We start from the raw sequence: 23,834 nt of genomic DNA, 5'->3' as shown, positions 1-23,834 counted from the left end.
ATATACATACACAAGTGTGGTGGCGTGAAGCATAGGTAGAACATCGGGCTTCTGAAGGGCGTAAGCTCGAATGCTCCGCCAGTCCACTAAATTTTCAGGCTTGAAGTGGCGCCTGACACCGCAAAAAAAAAAAAAAAATGTCAAGAGCCAGTAGGGCTATGCTGGTGCAGGTGCAACCAAAATTAGGAAGGCCCACTATAAGCTTCAACCAAGACTACCAATTTAGATTGGTTGGCGGGAAAAGACGGACTATCTGCGAAGACATGCAGTTATAGCTTCAAGTTTCGCTTGTGGCCCAGTGTATATCGATGACGTCGATTGACTTTCATTGACTACAACATTCGTCGCGGGCACTTCTGCAACAATTTATGCGGACGTTCGCAACACACACACACACACACACACACACACACACACACACACACACACACACACACACACACAGACACACACACACACACACAGACACACAGACACACACACAGACACACAGACACACACACACACACACACACCGTTATCATGAGGCGCAAAGTTCTCGTTCCATCCCTGTATTTAGGCCGTTCCTGTGCCCGAAAAGTATATAGGACGCTCTCATGCAGACTCCTCTTTCCCCTTATGGCGAAACCTTCCACCGTGTAGGTCATTCTTTCAGCCCTCTTGTCTTATGTTATCTGTTCTGCGTTGTGCGTTGTGTGCGATGCCCGAACCTTGTGCAAAGCCTTGCCAATCGTGGGGAACCATGTGCAAGAGGCGCTAAAGGCGAAGTGTTGCAGTATGCGATGATGTGAAGCAGTGACTGTCGCTGAGCCTTTCTGCCTGTCCATATCAAATTATACTATACCTTGTAAGCAACTTCAGAGCAAAAAATAAGAACTCAGAATTTACTGGCAGCACGAGCATATAGTGTAACAGGTTCCTACCGATCTTGTACGCAGCTGTCCGGTATACTCCCAACTCTTGCATCCCTCTATCGTGCATTCGACCGATCCCGAAGGTGTGCTAGGTTACGCAATGCACGAATAACGCAGACACATAAACCACGTGATCCCTAACAGCAATCCGTTGTATAACTTGCTATGGATAATGAAATGATCCTCTACCCACAGTAACCTGACTGGCTAACAAAAAAAACAAACAAAAAAACCGATTTTCCGATACCGAACCGATAGACCGATTTTCTTTTATTGTATGGATATATACGTGCATTACAATGTAAACATACATTTATAACATCAGGATGCATGCTGACTCACTGTAAGTTTGGTACAAAAACTGTTTAATAGCCTTTTTTTTTTTGCTTCCGCAAGAGTCGCACGTGCCACCCGTTTCAATGCGTCACGAGTAAGCCTTTGTAAACGCCACCCCCGACGTCGAGCGTGAATCTCTCCGCGGTCAGCACTGAACCGGCTCGACTCGAGACCGCTTTCGGAAACGAAGGAACGCGCGCAAAGTTGAGAGGTCACTGCGACCGTCCACAGACTTGCCGCGCGTCATCACGTGCGTGTGCACGTGACTAGCGCTCTCTCTCTCTCTCTCTTCCCTTCGATATCTCTGTTTACGTGCTTCTGTCCCTTTCCCCCGGTGCAGGGTAGCAAACCGGACGTGCAGTCGCGTGCAATATGAGCTGCAACATGGTGCGCGTGCTGAAAAGGGCCTCAAGAGTGAACGGCGGAGCCTACATACGAAAACCTGGTGTAACAAATGCAAGTAATTGTAAGGGTGTTTAGTCCTCCAGTTACTCGCACGTCGGCGCCGCCGTAAGGTCTTGGTGTCCTATTGAACATGGACACCGTGTCGCAGCTCATATTGCACGCGACTGAACGTCCGGTTAACATCCCTGCCATAATTCCTGTCTTCAGTTTCTCTCTCTACAGCGTCAGCTGAGAACCACACTCCGTTGCTGCAAGCATTGACGCAGCAAAGTAGCCTGGAGAGTTTACGTGCACTGACATTATTGCCCCGCCATGTTGACTCGGCGATCACCGTCCGTTAAGGACCTCACGACTTTGTTGTGAATCGCGCCTTTGTACAGCAGAGACTGACTTGGCTCCGCTGCCAAATGTACGCAAGGGACCTCGGGATTTTCTTTTTTCTTTTTTTACAGTGCTGCATGCAGTGTTGTTTGGAAGCTCAGCCGAATCCAGCCTGACAGACGAATCCTTGGCAGACGTTTTCTGTTGCTCTCGAACCCATCTAGCAGTAAACAGCACGGCTAACATAGTCATGAGTCGTTCGCTTATCGATGACTCAACTCGCGCCACCAGGCGGCTCACCGTCATAGAATCCGTTTTTATCGCTCTCCGGGTATGCGCGGATAGGTTCAGCGCCAAGCCGCCACACATCTTGCTACGCCCATGGCGTCCTGCTTCTGAGCAGGAGGGCTCGGGTTCGATTTCCTTGGTCGCGGCGGCCGCATTTCAATGACTCAATGAAAAAAAAGAACAATAAATACTTCTTCGTTTATGTTTAGGTCCACGTTTAAGAACCCCTGTCTATCAAAACTGATCTGGGCAGGGTCCCTTAAGTAACTAAAGTGGCAGAAATTGATCCGGAGCTCCCCACGACGGCATCTCTCGGAGAGAATTATGTTGCCCTTGTGTATACTGAGCACGGTTATCGTGAATTATCCTGCAGGAATGCGTGCACGTTGGTTGTGTTTACTCAACGAGAAGTGACGTTTTCTTGCACTACCTATAGACCGATTCCGAAGGCAATGTGTTAGGTTTTAGTTTACCGGCAAACATCTACACCGCAGGCAGCCGATAGCTCTTAGTGCAAATGGCGAACTCGAAAAGAAAAAAAAAAGGAAAGGAAATATAAAAAGAAATCGCATATGTGTGCCAGTTTGAGCAACTCATCCATCGAAGTAATCGTACTTGTACAAGCAAGTCCTCGCTCCCTTCAGAAGTATTAGGAGTACGTTTGCTGGCTGTTCTTAGTGATGATTAGCCACCGACGCCCTGATCACACGAACTCCTCGGGGCTCCTACGCATGCGTTGCTAGACCAACGCCCCATCAGCCCTTCAGGTTTCACTGTCGCAGCCATACGAACTCCTAGCTGACCTCCAACGTGGAGGCGGAGCCGGTAAGACACGACGTGAAAAAAAAAGAAAAAGCGCGCTGAGAAGTTTTCTGTTTGAGTCAGTTATATGCACAAGAGAACCTTTATGATCATCGCTAATCAGGTTTCACAGCAAACATTCGGGATTCAAACGCTAGGAGGCGTTGCTGGCTGTCTGATACTTGATACCGAGCAAGCCGTCACTGAATGAAAGCGGTCGTGAGGTACCGTTAACAGCTTGACAGTGAAAAAAAAAAGGAAGAAGAAAAAATCGCGGAAGTCGGAAGACTTCGGAGTTTCCTTCGGTGCTGAACTCATTCGACGTGACAGCAGCAGACTGTAGTAGCGGACACTGCATGTCACCTTCTCGGGTACGACTTGCGATACACACACAACGATGCGCATAAACGAAATACATGCGCGCGGAACGCCGACATTGTCATGAGTCCCGTGTGACGCGCAAGGCTCCGCCCAACTTGCCAAGCTCCATCGGTGCGCGACAGCGCCGTGGTTAGCGCGTCCTGCTCCAAACCTCCCATTGCCGGAGGACCAGGAGCTCGAATCATGGCGGTGCACGCCACGTTTTGCTTAGATTCACTGAACGACGAGGGTGACAGCTGCAGGGACGAAGTGGCGGCTCGACGACACGATAACGATTCGTCATCGTTATATTGATCATCGTTATCGTTGACGACTTCGTCCTTGTTATCCCCCCTTCAAACGGAAAGAACAGACCGACATTAAAAAAACTACAGCTCTTCGTGTTTCTATAAATGCCGTCGAGTAAAAGTAATGAACCGACAGCAATGGTGGTGCGCCGCGGTGCTCGAGGTCGTGACTGCGATCCCCTTCGCGGAGGTCGCATTCCGGTGAGGGTGGAATGGAAAAAAAAAAAAAAGAACAGCTCGTGTACAGTGCAATGGGCGCACCCTAAAGAGACGCAGGAGCTCTAACTTATTCCCTAGCCCCCCACAATACGGCGTGGCATGCCTAATAATCGGGTCGCGCTTTCGGCACGCAAAACCCCAGGATTTCGTTGCTGCAAAGGACGGAAAGCACGCCGTTCACTGTGCAAACCGCGCGTGAAGCAAGCGAAATCTCTCTCTCTCTCTCTCTCTCTCTCTCTCGTCGTCTCGTTCCTTCGCTTGTACGCACAGGCTGTGCCTAAACTGACGCGGCGGGATGCGATCGACACAGCCTGCATGGCTTCGCAGTTGCCGCGTTATTGCCAACGCAGCGAGTCAATGAGAAAACGTTGCAGCGGTTACCCGCGCGGGCCGCATCGCCGTGCGGCCTTGGCATTGCGAAAGACCCGCGCGCTCGTTTCGCGAAATCGCCGAAAAAAAAAGCAAAAAAAGAAAAGAGAAACAAAGAAAGAACACACACGAGTGTTTAGGCGTGTATGTACTACTACGCCCGAGTCACGAACGCAAGCCGACAGACAATGGGAGACTTCACCGTTGCAAAAGGGCTGCAAAAGCAGCTGTTGTAACGAATAATCTAACCGTTGCATCCGGCCCCCGTGTAACCCGCTGACTCTGTGCGCAGCTTTACAGAGCACGAAGAAAATGGCTGTCTATAGACGAGATGTCAATGAAGTGACGACGGAAGGAAACGACTCTGACCAGCGGAAAAGAAAATTAAGACTGACCTAATTGAAGTACCGAGCGAGCGAATGAAACCGTATCGCGGATATCTCGGAGCGAAGCAGCAAAATACGGAAAGTTGTTCTTGAGGTGTTCGCGAATGGGGGGACTTTGGGCGCGTATTCGCAGCTACTACGCGATTTCTGGAATGTGTCGTACGGTTCATTTGGGTCGCAAGAGCTCCCTTGCGTCTCTTTTTCCCGGCTACTTTTCTATATTGTATATAGTTAGGCGATACCTCGTCTGATCGGGAGGAGGCATAATGAAAAGTAAAACAGAAGCGCCACCAAAAATGAAAATGTCTGGAAAACGTGAAGATTTTTCGATACTTCCGCACGGGAGCCGAAACGTCTTCAAGTTTTTAAGACCTGTTCATTTTTGGGCGGCGTTTCCTTGCTTTACCTTTCATTATACTTTTGTATTTTCGCAGCAGAGCAGTCTGATTAGCCCTCTACGTGGCACTTCAGACACAGGAAGGTCTTCGACGAGTCGCCTGAATGATTCATCGAAGACCGGCAGTTGCTCTAGATGCTAAGTCAGATTTCTCGCATAGCATTTGAGAGGACTGGCACAGCGCAAGCTTGCGCTGCCAATTAAATCGAACGCGTTACGATTCAGTGGATGTAGGAAGCAGGACTTTTTACGAATTTGGTGTTCTGAAGCCACACTGTACTAGAAGCACAGATGAGCGGCCGTATACTAATCTGCAGAACGCGCATATATATATATATATATATATATATATATATATATATATATATATATATATATATATATATATATATATATATATCCAAGTAACTGTCGCTGCTTCTAAGAAAACGCACGCAATGAGACTGACTGGACAGCCTGGCTCAGTTCCGGGGACGTCGACCGACAGCTTGAACTGGTGGACTGGGCGGAGAAGGCCAAGCAGGCCTATAGGGCCTTACTTGAGGCCGATCACTCAGCCACGTCCCCCTTTACCCTTCCCCATTTCAATAAAGTTTACCACCACCACCACGCAATGAAAACCAATAAAAGTGCGCTTGTATTCATTTTAAGTTAGTATTAGCGAATATGGGCTAAAAGGCACATGGACAAAAGGAAAAGTTTGATCGCTTATACGAATGAGTCGCGCATATCACCACTTAATGAAGAAATGATACGACAGTAATCGCACAGTAAGCTTGTAACCGAGCGATAAGGAAACAAAGTGAAACGCATTACATGGCAGCATAGGTCGCTATATATGTTTGTCCATCCATCTAGCGGGATCTAGGCTCCCTAGCCGAAATTAACGCCACGTTCAAGTTCAAAGAATAGTGAGCTTGATTAACAACAACTGAAACAATAAAGACCATTTTTCACACTTCTCGACTGGCAAGGATATCGTCCACGGCGGTTGCATTTCGATGGGGGCTGAACGCAAAATAGCGCTCGCGTACTTGGACTTTAGGTGCACAGTAAAGAACGTCAGGGTGGTTGAAAGTAATCCGGATACCCCTACTACGACGTGCCCTATATTCAGATCGTGGGTCTGGCACGTGTTAACTCAAATTTAACATTAAATAAATGTTGCGAGTGTCGTTTTTTGAAGTATGGGGCTCGTACCTTCGCTTGTACCTCCACGGGAACATTTGTTGGCGCTTGTACGCACGAGTGAGAACTCGTTAGCCGTCATTCTTCGCGCCTCGCCCGGCAGGCACGTACAATCGCGATGCTCCAAGATGCGCGTTGCTGACGATGAACAAACAGTTTCATAGCATTTAATTAACCGCTTCAGCGAAAGTTTCGCTTCGCACAGACTCAACGTGTGCCTTGGATCTGCATAATCTTTTATGTACCCACGGCGCCGTCGTTTTCCCGGCGATAGCCACCGACTCCACAAAAGAGTCAGTTCCCCAACGCGATCTCGACGCACAGGCTGTCTCTGCGTTTCACGTCCACCTGTTGGCGAGCTGCCTCTGAGTCGAACCGAGAGCTCGAGTGGCAAGAGACGTCTTCAGCGAGATCCCTCACTGGTGCCGAAGGGAAGCTGTTTTTTTAAAACAAGCAAACCGAGACACCATCGGCATCAAGAGGCTTCGCGGTAGGAAGGAGCTCTCGCCATAGGCGAAAACAACGAACGGAGCAAACAAAGTAGCAAAACGCGCTAACAGCGCACAAGTCGACGTCAATAATAAACGTCGCCGCGGGCGCGCTTTTACGACGACCATTGTCTACGTGCATCCAAAGCGAGCAGGGAGGCAGGTATAGGGGAGAGCTTCGTGGGTGAGAGGGGGCGGCGAACGTCGTCGAAGGCGTGGGGAGTGGCGGAGATGGGAGGAGGAGGAGGAGGTTGGAAAGAGCGGCGCTATATATCTTATCCGAGTCGGGGCCCGGGCGAGCCGTCAGTTATTTCCTGCCGCGCTTTAGCGACGTCTCGCAGGCCGCACGAGGAGGGGAGACTATACGACGTGGGCGCGCCAAGAAGAGGAAGACGACGACGCACGATCGCGGTTCTCCATAAGCGCGCGTGCGGCTTCCCCCCCGCACGAAGGATTACGACTACGTTGCCGGCATCGGCTTCCTCCGCGGAGCTCCTCGCGTACGCTACAGGATCCGGCGGCCGGTTTTTACGGGGCGCTGCATAAGTGCGCGGACTTGTTGCCTTTTCTTGATTTTTTTTTTTTGGACACGGCGGCGAGTTTGTGCGAGCAGGCGGGAGGCGAACGTGTGCGGTACAACTCGGAGGACAGTGAACTCGGCGGAAAAAAAAAAAGAAACATTTTCAGCCGCGATTCGGCAGTTCCTGCTGTCCAGCTTCGGAGAGCGACCTGCTACGTGAGCCCGATCGAAGTGCTTCGCGAGGGACTGCGTCCCGCGCTATTACAGGCCGATTCGTGTCCTACGTTTATCGCGGAATCGACGGCGACTTCGCTCCGAGAGGTCGGTGAAGACATAGCGGCCAGGGCGTGTTTGTGAACAACACGACGAGATAGCTACTTTGCATCGCGTTTCTACAGGAAGACAACTCGTGGCAGAGAGGCGAGTTCTTTTACGCAACGCTGGGAATCTGTGCATCTTTGTCCCAAGACTGAAAGCGATATTTCCACGAAGAAGCAGGCAAAGTGTTGGCAAGAGCTTCGTCGTTCAGCATTTCCTGTTCAGTCGTCGCCGGATTGCAAAGGATGCAGTATTTCTAACAACTCGATCAAACTGACACTGGGATCGGCACTTTTGATCACTCTTCCGCCGAAGCTACGGTGCTGCTACAACTCCCCAAGCAGCTGAGGCAGACTCTGGACCATTCGGTATCGTCAAAGTCTTTGCAGAAGCCCAGTACACCGAATCAAGCTGAACCGCGTTGGCCTCAAGACGGTGACCATCGTGTGACGTTATGCATGACGCTAGTCATTCTGTAAGCATACGTGTCAGTACGATCGAGTCATCGACGGTTGTATTATACGGCGCAGAAGGGACAAGGAAGACACCGAGCGGAAGAGATCTTGAAACTTCGTGACTGTCGGAGACGAACTGACTTTCAGAGGTTTCGCGAACCAGGAGGTATCCCCGCGACTACATCGTCGACGAATCTTCGAATGTGCATACGCCATAGTAGAGCCATCTGTTTTTCATCGAACTGACAAGAAGCGGCGGGCGCCAAGCGTTCTCAACTGTGCGTTCCAGCACAAGACGCCGCTTCCGGGCCGAGCTTAGACGCCAGGATCAAGATTAGGTGAGTAAAGCCAATACCATCCTAATCTAGTAGACAGATGTAGCCGATATTTTTCCATTTCTGTCCCTGAAGGATCACGTGGCGTGCTTACTGCATGGTATACAAGAAGTAAGATGTATTGACTCTAATACAAGGAACTGTCGAAGTCACTAGTTCAGCAGGAAAACCACAGACCTTGCTGCGCTCCACAAAGTAGGAGAGAAAATATAGTAAGGGCACAATTATACTATACATGATTAAGGGCTTAGTTAAGCCACAGAACGCATGTCACGGGCTTCGGCTCACGTGGTCCCCAAAAACCTAGATTCGTGGTGCGCGAGTATCGGAAAGCTATTGGCGGGTCAGGACAACGTCCTTTTAAAAATTATTGCTTCGGTGAGAAGGGGCTGCCAACAACACGTTGCTTGCGGACAACGTTCAACAGTGTGACGGCAAACCTAGAAGGACGATGGCATTATTGATCCAGTACGTGTACAGAAAAGCACAATTCCTTTGAAAAAAAAAAGAAAGAAAGAATCGTTGTCTTAATACCCTGAAATTTTCAGATATCGAGGGTCAGTGATGAGATATTTAGATCAATTTACTGTTGAACATTAAGAGCCAAAAGAAAACGTCATGTCGAACCTGTAGATAACCTTCCACGAGGAACGCTTGTTCTGCTAGAACAGGCCGAACAAATTTTTTTCTCTTCTATATAAACTCAGCATGAAACGAGTATAGAGGGGTGTAATTAGTCTGCTAGGGTCAACTTGTCTGAGTCAGTAACAGCTGCTTATTGCTGCCGCAAAAAGATTGCTTTTTTTTTGTTCGATGTTTTTGGCGAGTTTGGGTCAACAGAGAATGACTCTGGGTGAACATCATGTCGCTTCCTGAGGTCCTTCGAAGTTTGAATGGCCGCGTGCTTCTTATTTGCGTTGAGATAATACACTATAAAGCTTTGTTGCAACGTACAAACAAACACGCCATATGGGTGACGCCTCAGTGGAGAACCGCCTGGAGTTTCCTGTGGCGTGCACAGAAAGCACAGTACACGAATTTCTTTTTTGTCTTTTTTTGCATTCTGACCCCATCGGTATTAGAACGCTACAACTGGTAGTCGAACCTGCGATCTCTTGTGGCGGGTGGGTCATATCTAAAATTTCGAGCGCATAACGCTGACGTCCCGCCGAAACGTTTTCGCGTGCAATCCGGTCCCACGCGCTTTCCCAGTGTTCTACGTGCTACTTTTGCACAAATTACACGAATTAGGCATAAATTCCGCATAATTCCCGTAAATAAAATAACACGGCAAGGATGTAGAACTTTTGGACTGCGTACCATAAAGACTGACTGCCGCGTACCCTGCCGTGCAGTGTCTGTCACAGAAGTCATGTTTTACCGGTTGTTACGCATTGCTTCACTGCGTATCGCAGTTGTAAAACGTACACCTGCTTTAGCACAGGCATTGAGCATTAAACATGTGACGTGTTCTCGCGTGCACTCCTGCGCTTGAAGAAGCGGGACATAAAAGCGGGAAAAATGACGCAAAGAGCTCTTTAATCCCAGATGTTATTTGGATTAAATTATGTGGTTTTACTTACCAAAACCACTTTCTGATTATGAGGCACACCGAAGTGGAGGACTCCGGAAATTTTGACTACCTGGGGTTCTTTAAACGTGCACCTGAATCTAAGTACACGGGTGTAAGTTATTTGGATTGTGGCATTCAAAACAAGTACAAAGCAGCTCCGTAACTGATACGCTTCTGCATGTAGACCTTTAATTGCCACACGTTTTTCTGCAGAATTCCTGCGCATTTAAAAAACATAAATGTAGAAATGCTAGTTACTTCATTGAAATTCCATATCTTTTCCATAAGAACTGTACGGTAAACATTCAGAAATGTTTCAGTATGCTCGACAGTTTGCGACAGTTATCTAAAAAGTTACTGTAGTGGAAATTGGGCCTGCAATCATCCACTTACCATGAGAATCCTGGCAAGTATTAGCCTATATTTAGCGTGCTTGTATTTGTCTAGTCTTAGTGCTCGAGACTTCAAAAGTTCTTGTGACGTCATTATGCCATATCTTTCAAAGTTTCCGAGTGCTCACACTTCTTCAAACGCAGCAACGGCGATAAGTTCTGCAGGCATGCGCATTCGGTTGCGAATAGTACGCATCTATACCGCGGCATTTTGTCGAATTTTGTCAAAACGCAGTCACAATGCCGTTTGATGCCAGAAGCGCGGCGGCTGTGGAAATCCATGAATTGTCCATCACTCCCATGCTGACGGAGAAGTCATCCTTTACAAGGGCTGCTATGTGGGCTTGTTGGTAATGCATCTTCAAGGGGTGTACGGTAGCGCGACTAAAAGACGGGACAGAAGAAGACACACAGGGACACACACAGCGCTACATAGCGCTGAGTGTGTCCCTGTGTGTCTTCTTTTGTCCTATCTTTTAGTCGCGCTGTACACCGTATACCCCTTGAACATCCTTTACAGCTCCCGTAGACAATCCTGAGTTTCCTCTAGTAATGTACTTGCAGGAAATTATAGTTTGAGGCTCCTAAATGCATGGCAAAACAAAACGCTCGAAGTTCTCGAAAGTACAAGCTACTTGAGAACATCCCGGATGCGTGGAATGGTCGGGAAAAAAAACAAAAATGAAACACACGCCCCTGAATAGTCGCCGCGAGTGACAGCTGATCCAGACTCCGCCTGGAGATAAGACAGCGTCGTAAACACAAGAGGGCTGGAGAAGACGAGGCAAGAAAAAAAAAGAAAAGTAAAATCGAGGCTGAAGACGCGCTGCCGCTGTGCGTGGCGAAGCACGCGGTCGCAATCAAAATACACGGACGCCGGCTTCCATGGTTGGGTGTTTGATTTCACTTATCGTTCGTCGCCGACCGTTGACGACGCCCGGTGTGTAGAATGTCACCCGCTCGGTATAACTGCTTTCTTTTCTTTTTTTCTTCTTTTCATTCTCTCGCTCTCCGATTTCCAAACGGAATCTCAATCCGCTCTGCGCCGACTGATAAAGACTCTCGCGTTGCAGCGGCATTTTCGCGTACTTCCCGTATGTATACATTGTAGCATTCCGGCGTCCCGTTTGTCCCGACCTCGACATTCAGCCTTCTCACCGAGAAGATCGCTCTTCGAGAAGGATCGCTTCCCGCGGTTTCGTCCCTGCGTAAAAAAATTTCCCGGGTCAAGTTGTCACACACGTGCCTTCACAAGAAGGACGCAACTACGCCAAGACGCTCTGTTTTTGTGTATGTGGTGCTTTGTGTCCATGCGCCTGATTGTGTCAGGTTCCGTGTTTTTTTCATGCGAGTTAGTCTTTGGGGTTCCGTGTGCGGATTCCCTGCCTGGATTCGCTCTGTGTGTGTGTGAGTGTGTGTGTGTGTGTGTGTGTGTGTGTGTGTGTGTGTGTGTGTGTGTGTGTGTGTGTGTGTGTGTGTGTGTGTGTGTGTGTGTGTGTGTGTGTGTGTGTGTGTGTGCTTGAGTGAACGTGTGTTTCTTGCGTGTGCGTGCCAGAATATAGTTGCGATACGTGTTGATACAGCTAAACAAACGGACATTGTTAAGAATGCTCGCAGCGTGAACTTGTCGCGACACGATCGGCCAATAATGTAAACGATGCATAAACAATCGAAGGCAGAGTACAGCGAACATAACACACCCGCACATAAATCGATATGCAACTGCCCATGTATGCGGGCCACTATCGTCCGTGAATGCGCGCTTGTGAGTGGTGTGCGCGTGTAGCTGTCCGCGAGGGATTAAAAAAAAATAATAATAAGGAGGGGTGTTGGTTTTGACCACTCCTTATTTTCACATGCACCTAATCTCAGAACCCTATAGCGGTTTTGTCCTCCAGCCCCGTGGAATGCGGTCGCGGCTGCCATAGAACAGAACCCGTCACATCGCGTTCAGCAGCTTCCAAAATAATACAGCTGGAAATCAGCGGCCGTCTACGTCGTTTGCCTTCTTTAATGTTCTGTGTGCATGCGTTGCACAAACTTTTTCAAGAACGCTTGGGCCACTGATTCAGCGCGACGGGTGTCACCTTCTGCCTGTGCGCCGCTTGCGATATGACGTACAGTCGCGGACAGAATAAAATGGACCACGGGATCTCCGAAAACGTTAAATTCCCGAGCAGCCTGTAGCAGTAACCAGTAAAACTGCCCACGACAACGTTGTTAGCATATTCTAGTCGAGGTCCAAAATGCAAATACCAGATTGCGTTGTGAGGTTGCGGAGATATTCAGCTTTTTCTTAGATTTCATGGTCCATAATATTCTGTCCGCGACTGTACTTACAAGAGACTGCGCAGCGCAGCGCTCCCTGAAACGTTCACTGCAGATACTGAGTATAAAGCGCAGCTGCCTGTCTGGGCGACAGCGTTGGGACCTGGAAACCAGCAGGCCGCTGCGCTCTTGTGTGCGATAACAACAATGGGATTACGCGGCGGTGGACGTGTTCACAAAGCAAAGCGAGACTTGAGTGCGTAGCAAAAATACAAAAAACAAAAAAAAACGGAAACGCTGAGAGCACGCTCTCAGCGTTTCTGTTTTTGGAGTTTGAGAGTTGAGCTCTCGGAGTGTGGAGAAGAGAGAAGCTCTCGCAGCGGTGAAAGCTCTCGATCCCTTTCGAAGAAGTTCAACAAGCGCACTCAAGTCAGGATGTACGTCGTAGTTCAGTTCCTGTTTATCGTTTCTTTAATCCCAGCTCCCTTTCTGAATTTGCGGAACCCCTACAGGTCACAGCAACATTTAGCTGTGCCAAGGACATACGAATATATATATTATACACGCTCCATCTTGAAGAGTTTCACTTGTAGTCACACAAACAAAACGCTAACGCATAAACACAACCGCGAACACGACTAAGTACGGGGTACACCATCGAAGAGCCTGTCACGCAGAAATAAAACGCAAACGGAAAGATACGGACGAGAACACGACTAAGCACAGGGTTTCGTCGAGGGCTGTCAAACACACAATTTTCGCAACCCACTACGTACAGCCGTATAAGTTAGAAAGCATGAGCTTTCGGAATGTGGAGAAGAGAGAACCGCTCGAAGCGGGGAAAGCTCTCGAAGCCCTTTCGAAGAAGTTCAACAAATCAAAATGACGACGCAGTCCTGTTCTTGTTTACCGTTTCTTTAATACCACCTCTCTTACTCAATTTGCGGAATCCCTACAGATCAAGAACATTTAGCTGTGCCAAGGATATAGGAAAACGTATAAGCAGTGCCAAAATATGGAGTGAGGCAGAACGCTAAGTAACGAGGCAATTGGAGAAAAAAGAGGTTGAGCGACGCTCCATCTTGAAGAGCTTGTCACGTGCAGTCATGCAGGAGTAAAACGCAAACTCAACAATGCGAACGCGACCATATGCAGGGTTTCGTTGATGCCTGTCAAACAATGGCAGTTTTCGCACCCCCCTACAATACAAGCGAATGACATTGCTAAGATAACGCAACGCTGACCGATGTGGTGTTCTGAAAGAGGCTGACGTTGCGCATTCCCGACGGAAGCCTTGTTCGCTAAGCTATAGCAGTCTCAAAACATCGAGCTTAGTGAGCGAAAATTTCTTGTGCGAACCAAGGCGTCCGGCCCATGGCAACACTAATTTCGTCGACCTGGCGTTATTTTTTTTTTCTTCTTTTAAGAATATGAAAACTTATACTGGACGAGATGTAGTCCAATTATCGATTTCATCCAAACAAATCAATAGTTCACGTGTCTCAAGCGCATTCTTCCCACTTGGTTGTCACGACTGGAGCTTTTTGCATCCGGTTTTTCTTTTGCCCCTAGTTCAACTTGAGTACATAACAAAAAACATGCACATACTCAACTGCTGTATGATACTTGCGTATCCATGTTCTTCAGTAGGCTTTGCGTAGTATTTTTACAGATCACTTGTTGTTACAATATATATACGCCGCATTCGGTCTACTGCCGAACAAAGGCCTATAGCAATGCGTATCTTAGTACCTTGCGTGCGTCCTGGTCAACCCTTTAATTTCCCGAGATTGGTGCCTGTACAACCGGATACCGAGGAAACGCAGGCTGATGGCTTTGGCATTTGTTCCCTGGTGGTACCAATTTTGTGTTTTTACACCTATTTGCTTTCCATTCGCACGATGGTAAGCGAATGTCAATGGAACTGGTCTGGGATTATCGAGTAACCTTATGTCTACCATCGAGCGCTGTCCCTGATCGTTGTGGCCGGTGGGACGACCTGTCATCCTGCGTTCATAGTCGAGGCCTTGTTATTTACGAGCTATTGTCTTGTCGTGCTTCGTTGAAAGAGCGCAAATCGAGCGCGCTTTCAACGAAGCACGACAAGCGCGCTTTCAGGATCGCTGCTTGCAGCCGAGTGATTTCCACTCGGATATTTCCTTAACCCCACTTAGCTCAACGTGTTATTGTTGACACGATGACCTTGATAGCTCAAACTTCTGAATTAAGGGCGGGAATGCCACCGTCTTTTGATACTTTGGAGCGAAGATTCAGTTATGGAGAATTCAGGAAACCAATTACTAAACAACTACACTAATTACCATTTACCTAAAACGGCAGTGTTCTTTGCACGAATGTACTTTGCAGGACAACGAATAAACAACGAAGGAGTTGTTCTAAATTTCTTTGATATGGAGCGCGGGTACATACCTGCAAGACTTTAACCTCACCACTACTACGCTGGGATCTCTGACGGCCCTAATTCGCCACCATTCTCTTTGTCGTGCGTACCCCCCGCCGTAGCTCAACAGCGTACTGGTTTCCCGTTCAACATCCACTTTGGTGTCATGGTGCTTCACTGCACACACAGTAATCACTTCCTTCCTCTTTTCTTTCTAATCCCCCTTTCCCTCACCCAGTGTAGGGTAGCAAACCGGACGCTCGTCTGGTTGACTTCCCTGCCTTTCATCTATCTATCTATCTATCTATCTATCTATCTATCTATCTATCTATCTATCTATCTATCTATCTATCTATCTATCTATCTATCTATCTATCTATCTATCTATCTATCTATCTATCTATCTATCTATCTATCTATCTATCTATCTATCTATCTATCTATCTATCTATCTATCTATCTATCTATCTATCTATCTATCTATCTATCTATCTATCTATCTATCTATCTATCTATCTATCTATCTATCTATCTATCTATCTATCTATCTATCTATCTATCTATCTATCTTATTTTGAGTACATGATTCCTGGTGCGTAAACATCGTGCCCTACGCATGGTTTTCCCCTCACGCTAGCACGACATATAATGACCACCCTTCACGCTCGAGCAAACACGTACGCGCAGAGGACGTGTACACAGGCGTGCACACAAACACTCGTGTCGAGTGCACAACGCAATGCGTGCCGCAAACGTGCGAGACCCGAGCGAGATGCATACGCGTCGTTTACAACCGCTCGAGTTGAACGTCAACCATTGACGACGATACGACACACGATACGACACGTCTGTTGCCCCCCACGCCTCACCGATGACGTCGCGCCGTCAACGTGTGAGCCGAAGTACACGCGGCGTTTACAACGAGAGAAATCGCGTTACTCGCCCTATTGTGTTCGGGAGGCGTTAATGTGTACGTACGTTCACGTTATGCCATTGTCTCGCGTTGACGCCGATAAGGCGACGGCCGAGTTCATCGCACCGCCGTGTCACTCGACAGCGCGCAATCTCATTTACGGTGACCCCGAAGAGGAGTTGCTATCTAAATACAGGGGAAACATAGATAGGAATTGTTTTGCTCGGCGTCGACAGCACTGAATTTCAGTATATGAACTTTCTTTCTTTCTTTCTTTCTTTCTTTCTTTCTTTCTTTATTTGTTTCCATTGCTAAAATACAATGACGGGGGCTAAGATAAAAGCTGCAATGAGGCAGCTTGAGGCGCCCTTAGCCCCCGTGTTACATGGTGGCAGTGAGTAGCGCAATCAACCGTACGCAAAGGACATTGCATATAAATAACTTAAACTTAAAATAAAGGTTAAAATAGCTCCACTGTATCCACTGCCAGCAGATTTTACATTTCTAGCTGTCATATTTTTTTAGGAAGGTTGTTTGAATTTGTATAAATACTGAAGCATCAAGTTCCCATCTTGATTGATAAATGGCCACTAAAGAAAGATATCACAATTTTGTAAACTGCTTCTATCGAGATATATTTTTTATTCAACTGGGTTGCTACATGGCCTAGTGGTTTAGGCCTGTTTCATGCAAATACCTGCAAAAAAGAAAAAAAACACGACTTATAAAATGTGCTATGAAATGAGTCATGATTCGTAGTCATGACTCATTTATTAAGCGTGGGTAACGTCAATAAGGCAGACAGAATTGGCGTATTATATACGCCGCTCTGAATTGTACCAATAATGTGCGAGCTGGCGGTAGCAGAAGCCTCGTAAACATTGCAACATTACACATGCTGTAAGCTAATAGCTGATTTTTGTCCGCTTCAGATGTTCCAACGGATATCTGTCTTTAATACCAAGTTCCTGATGTGTAAACACTGCGCTCTAAACGTTTGACATTTGCCGATTTTTCGGCCGCTTCTGTGCAAACTGTAAGGTCCTAAATAAATATTTGGTTCAACACTGCGTAGAATTCAGCTTCCTCTCTTAAATGCTATATATTTCATTCAAATCGGCTGAGTGGTATTCTCATGAGAACATTTCTGCCTCCCACGCGCACTTAAATACCTGATGTCCAAAACATGACGTCTATGACGCGGCTCCGGCCGGCTCCCGAATCACTTCCGGCGCGCGCAGTCAGTAAAACCATAGCCCTCGAGATCTCTTTGTTACGCAGAGAAAGCCGTCGCTGGGGCGCGCATTTGTACAACGCTAGAAATCGGAGTTGGGACTGCGGGGTTTCAGCCTATTGCAGTAAGTGTGGGGGTTTGCTCGATTTACAACACATGCTTTGGCGCTGCTTGGCGTTGGCCGGCGATGGTTCTCGAGGTGAACAGTGGTGGCAGCGGATGCTGCACAGTGAAGTGCTGGCGGACCAACTCAGGGCTGTACAGAGGGCCCGTGTGACGGCAGAGGGGCTCGGCCTCTCTGTACCGCCGTGGGAGCATCAGTCCCAGACTGATCCCTCAGGACCTAAATAAAGTTCTTCATACCATACCATCCGAGAAATAGCCTCACTCTTAAAACCGCGTACTCCTGGACAACTTCAGAGCCTGTAAACACCGCGTGGCAATGACGTCACGCAGGCAAACCGGCCCTCTGCGCCGCGATCCGTGCTGTGCACGCGAGAAGAGACGGAGGCGGCGCCCAAGGCGCCGACGGCGGTGCGCTTCGAAAGAACGGGCCCTGTCGAACTTCGTGCGTGACGTCACGCCTCAATGAGCGCGCGGCTCGTGCTGCCTGCCTGCTCAGAGAGGCCCTGAATTATTATTCTCGAGTGTCACAGCTCGTCTATCGATCCTGCGCAACCCTTCGCCGTTCCTATAGTTGCGTCAGAATTCATTTACGTTGCGCCACGCAACAGTTGAAGGTGAAAGGAACTAGCTGGCCGGTTTCCGGGCACGATATAACGAAGCACGTAGGCGAGCCCAGTGAAAAGAAAGAAAAAAAAAGAAAAGAGGAAGGGTGTTCGAATCGAATACGAACATTCTGGAAAGACGACCTAACGAAAGAGAATGAAAGGGAAAAAGTATGCTAATATCTACATTTTCGAATCGAGCTGAATACGAATACCCGAGCAAAACCTACCTTGAAATATCAAGTTGACTATCGAATATTTTCAGCTTCTAAGACAAGTGAAACGTGGATATTTCATGGGATCCATTTTGCAACAACAAGCTCATTTGCGTTATCTGATACGTCTGCTATATGGTTAACAACCTGATGTCAGGTCAACTGACAAGCTTGCGAATGAGAAGCACAGGAGGTGCATAGTACCTGCTGCGTCGTGATGACAGCAATGAATGATGTTGATGATCGAATGTCGTGCTTTTTTTTGGCGCAAGGGCCAATATTGCCAAAGAGCGCCAGACAGGTGTTAAATGATTTTGCAGTGGAGGTATGATTTACGAGAGGTAGGCAATACGTGGCTGTAAAAGGGCCTGAAAAACAGTCGCTGTATAGTGCGTAAAACCTATATGTAATAACACTATGTCGATGGTTAATGAGCTGTACTATATATGGACACGAAAGATACGTTGTGAAATACAACAATGAAACAATGGAACAGCACGTCACCGGATGCAATTCTCGTTGAAGGAGCTGAGTGCAATACTACACAGCCTCGCACGTCGTTTTAAACGAATCCAAACATGGGGAGATTGGGAAAAAAATAATTGCGTCGCCCAAATCGAAACAAGTATGTACGCTGCCTAGGTAATACGAGGCATGCTTTGTTCAGAAGTGACCTCCAGACATTCGCTCTAGACTGACAAGCATGCGCAAAAAGCGCGGTTCTCTTGCATCCGAATCATTCGACGGAACCTCCGATTGTATCGGCATTTCTCCCTGCCAACTGCAAATGCCCTCGTCTTCTTAGCATTTGAACAGAATTCGACAACTTCGAACTAGGGAAGTGTCAAATTGAATACGAGTCGAATAGTAAAGATTATTCTATTCGTGCTCGAAATTTCGAATATTCAATCAACTTTCAAAAAAGGAATGCGATAAGATGCATTGTGGTGACCGCATTTTTCGGTCTTTCGTCCTCAAAGGAAACTCATGGTTCAAATTACTGCTTTTTTTTTTACACTGTTCGCGCCCGGTGCGCCAGTAACCAGCGACTAAATTCGTCTTAACTATTAGCAGAGTATTAGCGGCAATTAGTCTGCGTAGAAGAATGCTATTAATATTAGCAAGATTGAGTATCACAAGGCTATTATCAGGCTGTTAACCAGAGTGAATATCACTGTCGCGGTCACTGGGTTCGGGCGTCTTTTGTTTTTACCTGAACAGTTCGATCAAACGAAGCTTGCTTTTAACAAGTATATACACTATGGGCCGCTCCAAGAAACGGCCATAAAAAAAAAATTCGCTCACGAGCATGTCGCACGCTTGGATGATCAGCAGTTCTTCGGCGACACCAACAGTTAGTTGAAGTGATGTTATGTCGAGCTGCTTCGCTGTTTACGCGCGGAAAGGAGTCTTGCGTGCAGATGAAATCAACCCCTAAGAACTACATATACTAGGAACGGATTATGAACCGGAATTTACTGTACCTTTTCCGAATTTTGGACATTTATCGCCAGTATAAATGCGACGACAAGAAAGACAGAAAGCTCGACACTACGCGTCGTAGCGGCGTCGGATTTTTACAAACTAGAAAGAAACCATGGCGGAACTACTAGCACATGACGTTAACCGAGTACCAATTTCGCGGAGGCTTACTACGCGAGCACGCAATGGGGTAATTACTATACTACAGGCCGTCGTACGTCATCGGAGCGGCGTGGCGCAAACGTCTGTCAGCTTCAATGCGCGACCAAAGGCTTTCCCTTTCGGCGATATAAGTCTGGCGAAACGAGACGAGTTGTGACGCAACATCGTCTCCGGGACCACGTCGATTATCGAATTCACCGCACCACTTTATCTTTTTTTTCCTTATTGGCACGGCCGCCTTCCGGGCGGTCACGTGTGCCCTCGCACGTTAGAGAATGCGCTCGAGGTCTCGCGGTTCCGTGTAAGGCGGGTCAATGTCACCGCATCGCCACTCCCTGACGCCATTTTCAAGGTCAATGTGTGTCTTGCTACATCGCCTAAACTGTACAATTACCACGGGTGAATGAAGATAATAAAATACCGCTCCCCCTAAAGAAGAAAGAAAAGAAAGAATAAGCTCATGCAATAATGCGCTCATCACATAGCAAGTCGCTGACGTCATTGCAAGGCCAACGTGCATCTCGCTGCATAGTCTAAACTGTTCTGTTCATAGTCACGGATAGATAAAGGCGTCGATAAAACGAATGCGCAATCGATAACGCGCCCATCACGGAATTCGCGGACGCTCGAAAGCCTTCGGTCTGGCTTTCTTACTCTAAAAACCATATCGAATCACGTGTTGACCTAACCTTGCACAAGCGGCGCTCTTGTGTGATCGGTCACGTGGACGCATAGTACATGCAAATGACTCGGTCACTCGACCCATTAATCGTTTCTATTGCACACACCGAGGCACCAAGCGCGATGTAGGGATGGTTTTGTTGGCTAATGTTCACACTCCATCCTCTTTCCGAGAACTGATGTCTCAACGCTTGGACGGTTTGCCGTTCCATCGCGTCACCCTTCCCCCGTCGGCCGGTATGTGGGCAACGCATCTGGGAATCAAACCCATCGCGTCGTGTCCAACGGCAAAACGGTAAATACATTAGCTTCGTCTAGATGAATTCGTCGCGACAGGGTCGAGTCAGAAGTCGAGCTTGTCGATTTCGGGTCGAGCACGACCCGACTGCGTATACGCGCATCTTTTCAAGCGGATTGGGCGAGTCGAACAGACTCCGTGAAAGCAGATTGGTCAAACTTCCATCAACGCCCGCTGTCAAACCCGACGCCCGAACTTTGACCCGGCAAGTTAACTCGACCCGAGAAGTCAACTCGACCCGAGAAGTCAACTCGACCCGAGAAGTCAACTCGACCCGAGAAGTCAACAACTCGGGCCAGAAGTCAACTCGAGCCAGAAGTCAACTCGAGCCAGAAGTCAACTCGAGCCAGAAGTCAACTCGAGCCAGAAGTCCCGGCCTTTTTTGTATTCATGTAAACGTAGATAGTGGGCTACCGCGGTGTATGACTTGGCTGGCCTTCGATTCTGCCTCAGTGCATGAATTGGTGGCGTGCTATAGGCTCCGCATTTATCACAATTTGCTGGTTCGGTCGTATCTGTAAAGCGCACCGAGCTCTTATTGAAATTGCGCCTTATATTCAGAAGCTTCTTTGATTGACTTGCTTTTCTATGAGTTAGCCATTTGGTATGTGTGGCGAATGTGTGCCCGTTATTGGCTAATCCTCCACATTGGGCATGTGCCACTGTGCCACGAAAGGCGTAAGAGCCCTAATTGTATTCACACGCATCCGCCAATGTACCACACGGGATAATAGAAGTCGCGACCTTCGTGGTGCATAAACAGAACCACTGCACGAGACTACACGTTGCATATAGTATGAGAGCAAACATGATTGCACGCATCGCCGGAAGTTGCATTACATTTATTTAAGCGCATCGGCTTCACGTAGACCCCTGCATGTCTGTTGGATCCGCACAATTTTTCTTCCTCTTTTCATCATTGACGCGAACGCTTTCGCGCCGCCATTATATTGCCGGCAAAAGTCACGAAATCATAACTAGACAAAGCCGAAGTACCCCCCGGCAATACGGACTTTCCGTTCACGCTTCGCCGGTCGAAACGCTTGCGTTGATGGCACTCTCGCGACAGGCTGGCGACAAGTAATTACCTTCTTGCGAACGCGCACTTTCACCCTGTCGACCTTGTCAAGGTTTCAAGTCTTGGCCGCTGGCCAACGCTCATTCGCCGGCGCGCGCAGGTTTCGTAGTCGCGAGGGGTCAGCGCTTGCGAAGCACGCGCCTCCATGGGGAGCTTTTAATTTCCTTTTCACGTGGCGCTCAATTCAGAAATCTACTCGCGCGTAAGCGCAGTTCAGGATGGCGTGCCCATCCCCAGTGATTGCGGGTAATAGTATTTGGTTTGGAAACATGTATGAAGTATTGCATGCGAAAATTGCTTCAGCCAAAGAGAAAAAAAAAGTAGGAGGAGGAAGAAATTATGCAGACGCAACGTGGAATGCACGTGAAACATCAGCTTTCGTCAAGTGGTTGATCAAATGCTGCGCAACTGTTCATCGAAGAGGAAGTTTGGCTCGAAAATCGTTCTGCTTCGGAAAATTATTAATCGGTCTGTTTTGAATGCTCAATTGCACATTGTCTGAAGTTTCTTGAAATATTATGTAAAAGTTCGGCTACCCAATTCTGGGTCAATCGCCCAGGATCGGTAGGAGCCATCATCATCATCATCATCATCATCATCATCATCATCATCATCATCATCATCACAGTAGCGCTGCTGTCTTGCTTCCTATTTCTTGCTTGTTTTCGACGTTGTGTCAACCAGAATTGTCGAAGACGTTGGACGACTCGCTAAGACACCTTCCCTACCGGTGGTAGGGGGGGGGGGGGGCCGTCGCCTCCCGCCGCTTCGATAAGAGCCTGCAGAAGAGCCCGATATCGTGGCAGGGAAAGCTGCATGCAATATTGCCGCGCGACTGGCCGCTCGAGGCACTTTGCGAGTATTTGTGGGCTTCTTTCACGCTCGGAAAAACACTTATGTAGCACGTATTGGGCAACAGAAAGCTGTATCGGGAGTTTTTCTTGTTCCTCTACTACTTTCTCATTGACGCTTTTCATCGAATTATAATATTTCAGTTGATTAAATAAGGCTAATTATATAATCAGAGGGAGTGAGAAAAATAATCTGAGTACCTGCAAGCCACGGCAAACAACATTACCTTGGTTCTGTCCAGCTACGTGGTATACGCATATATTTACAGTTTGGCACCCTGTATATATGTGCCGATCATATCTGCATATGGGTCTCCGGCTACCAGCATCGTCGCGGCGCAAGAATTTCTCAGGGAACAGTAAAGGCAATTCAGGACCATTTGGCAACGCTTCGCTTATCACTATCGTCAGAGAAATCATCATTCATGCTATTTCCTAGAATTAAAAGAAAATCTACACGCTTCAAGCTGAGTGCATAGACAGATACCGGATTCGACAAGTCGCCAACGTCCCATTTCTTAGCATTACCTTGGACCCCAGGCTACGTCGGCGCTGCGCTGTTGACCACGTTGTTTCGTCATCGTCACAAAGGCTACTTGTGCTCAAATGAGTCGCTGGCATACGCTGGCGCAACCACCCGACGTCGATCCTACGGCTGCCTACAGCGTTGGTTACCACGCGGATCCTATACCAGCTACCTCTGATGTCACCCTCAGATAGTCAATACGAGCGCTTCGAAGCCATATACACAAAAGGTCTTCGACTGTGCCTGGGATTCCCTCAGCCGGCATCGAACAAAAAAGTGTCCTACGAAGCTGAGTCACGCCCTCTGCGACTTCAGAATTCTCAGACTCATGACCCAGCTACTACGTTTGAGTGAGTCTTCCGCGGGAGAAGTCCTCTTAAGACGTATAGGTAACAGACCGCCGCTCACATCTTCACGTAGTAGTGCAGACGCTTCGCGTCTTAGGATTGCGCCGCTCGAGAAAGAAGGAAAAGGCAGATCCGCCCTGGACCATTCGAAGATATAACATGCAACTTAAAGTGTACCACGATTGCAGTCAAAGAGCTACATTACATTTGCAGAAGCCAAGTCACTAGTCATGAAACATTTGAACACGACTTATCCCAATCACCTACGAGAGTACAC

At 47.9% G+C, this 23,834-nt stretch overlaps 2 protein-coding genes across 6 annotated transcripts in view; one reads left to right on the top strand and one right to left on the bottom strand.

Moving 5' to 3' along the window:
* Positions 1–23,834, bottom strand: part of LOC135916518 (uncharacterized) — a 137,628-nt gene that overhangs the window by 84,056 nt on the left and 29,738 nt on the right. The window lies entirely within an intron of this gene.
* LOC135916513 (uncharacterized) overlaps positions 7,093–23,834 on the top strand; it is a 34,629-nt gene continuing 17,887 nt past the window's right edge. The window contains exon 1 of the mRNA XM_065449908.1: positions 7,093–8,411. The gene's annotated coding sequence lies outside the window, so the exon portion shown is untranslated. The remainder of the gene's footprint in view (positions 8,412–23,834) is intronic.

Source organism: Dermacentor albipictus, chromosome 9, assembly GCF_038994185.2.
Source record: "Dermacentor albipictus isolate Rhodes 1998 colony chromosome 9, USDA_Dalb.pri_finalv2, whole genome shotgun sequence".
In the NCBI taxonomy this organism is placed as follows: Eukaryota; Metazoa; Arthropoda; class Arachnida; order Ixodida; family Ixodidae; genus Dermacentor; species Dermacentor albipictus.
The sequence above is the reverse complement of the archived record's forward strand: the minus strand, read 5'-3'. Positions and strand labels throughout refer to the sequence as shown.